This window comes from Arachis ipaensis, chromosome B06, assembly GCF_000816755.2.
Source record: "Arachis ipaensis cultivar K30076 chromosome B06, Araip1.1, whole genome shotgun sequence".
Lineage (NCBI taxonomy): Eukaryota > Viridiplantae > Streptophyta > Magnoliopsida > Fabales > Fabaceae > Arachis > Arachis ipaensis.
Window position 1 is genome coordinate 135791564 of NC_029790.2, and position 2424 is coordinate 135793987.

The following is a 2424-nucleotide window of genomic DNA, read 5'->3' on the forward strand; positions in this document are numbered from 1 at the left end:
GTGTCTTAAAGATACATATTAGTTAAATCCTTGTTTTTTCATATTTTTTTTATCTTTGGATGTCTTTATTATTATTTTATGTGGGTCGACTTTTGATTATGCTTTGCAATGGCCACTGCCTCAACTATTTATCTTATTTTTTAAATAATTAAGTACACACTAATAAAAAGTAATGCCATGATCATTATTTATTTCATTTTTATTTATCATTTTAAAATGTTGGTATAATTATAATTCAATGTATTTGAATATGAATCATGCATATATAAACATATTGACTCACCCCCATCCAATAATATTGCTAGTTTTCGACAAATTAATACATTAAAAAATTAAAATTTTAAAATGATGGATAAAATATTGAAGATATAAATAAATACATTAAAATAAAAGTTCTAAAGTACTACTAGTATTAAATTTTCAAGTGTTATAGTGTAATGGAAAAGCATGTGTTGAAGACTTCAAGTGCCAACTGCCAACTGTGAATTAACATAAGTTGGTGAACCTGAACCACCGCTGGCCCATTAAATGAGTAATTAACATTTGGACATTTGGTATCATTTTGTGCATTCATGGTCTTAATTAATACTAACAGGTTCTTTGAGCTCATTTATGTTTGTATTCATGTAATCTTCCATCTACAAAAGACAACAACCATAACCAAACAGTAAAATCATAAAGTTTTATACATGAAATTGAAATTAAGTTAACAATTGATTGGCTTAAAAATGATAGGCGTCTGACTTTTTGTTTCGCAAACATTTAAATTCTTAAAAATTAGAAAATATATATACGTTCTCGATCTTTTTAAAATTAGTACATTTAAATATTTTTATTATATTAAATTTTTGAGACCTAATGAAGATGTCTGATGTGGATTCCGTCCTGCTGATGTGACTATTACGGTGTGCTATGTGAAGGTTTGAAATAGTTTAATCATTTCAAACCTCCACATGGCACATCGTAGCGCCCATGTCAGTCAGCAGAATGAAGTTTACGTCATTAGGTCTCAAAAGTTCAATGTAATGGAGGAATCTAAATGTCCTGATTTTGAGAAGGTCAAAAACATATATATATTTTTCAATTGCTTAAGTATTTACGAGATAAAAAGTCAAAGACCTATTTGTTTTTTTGACTAAAAATTTACTTTTTTTGTATTATTAGGAGTGATATAATGCTGACTCTTTTGGTCGCTTTTGATTTTTTATATGGAGAAGAGAATGTAGCAATACAACAATGTGGAGAAGAGAGATGTTTTATATATATGGTGTTAGCAGAAAACGGACCCTTCGTTTTGAGTTTGAAAAAAAAATAAAAAAAGTTAAAAATCCTAATCGGATGATCCGTTTTGATTTAAAAAAGGAAAAAAAAAAGAAAACAAAACTAATCGGACCATCCGATTTTCATTTTAACAAATTAAAAAAAAAATATATATCGGACCCTCCGATTTGGTGTTTATTTTCTTCTTCAAGCAAATCGGACCTTCCGATTTGTAGTTTATTTTTTTTATCAAATAAATCGGACCGTCCGATTTGAATAAAACACCATATAAAAAAAAACACCTAATTTTCCAATAACAATGTATTACACATATATTTAACTAATATAAAAAAAAATTAGTCTCTTTTGGTTGTTGATTATAATATTAAAGATAATTATTAGTTATTTGTAAGCTAGTTTTATTATTTTCATAGATTTTATTTTATTTTATTTTTTTTGGTGTTTGTGTTTGTTTTTGTTGCTCCATGTTGATTTATTTTTTTAAAAAATACAAAATCATTAAAAGTTTATTCGGAACAATATTATTAAAAACTGGTAAATTACCTTGATCTTACCTGAAGTTTAATTTATGGTGGGTTTGGCTTTTGGAATATGACCAAATACAGTTTTTTTAGGCGGATTTTAAATTATATTTTTTGTTGACCTGCCTTGAATCAAAGTCAAACAGTTTTCTAAAAATTATATTATTATAAAATAATTGGTGATACATTACAAGCTTTCATAGTTTGATTACTATATGTTAGTTACATACTTTTAGTGTTATTTTTTCAAATGTATATTCAACTTTGTTTTTTTTCCTACTTATAAAATATGTTAATTTTATTATATATAATGTCTAATTTACTATATGATAGTTAAAAAATCAAACTAACTCAATTTATTGATCACTGATGAAACTAATTGGTTTCAGGTCAATCTAAGGCTCTGATTAATAGAGAAAAGTTCATTTTCCTTAATTAAGTATTGGTGACTTGATTCTTATATTGGAGATTAAATAAACGTTAAAATTATTGGTTAATATCACATAATCAAAGTATTAATTTATATATACTTTTGATTGCATAATTAGTCACAAGAATGTTAAATATACTCTAATAGCTAGAATATTGAACTTATAATAAATAAATAATAATTTTTTAGATT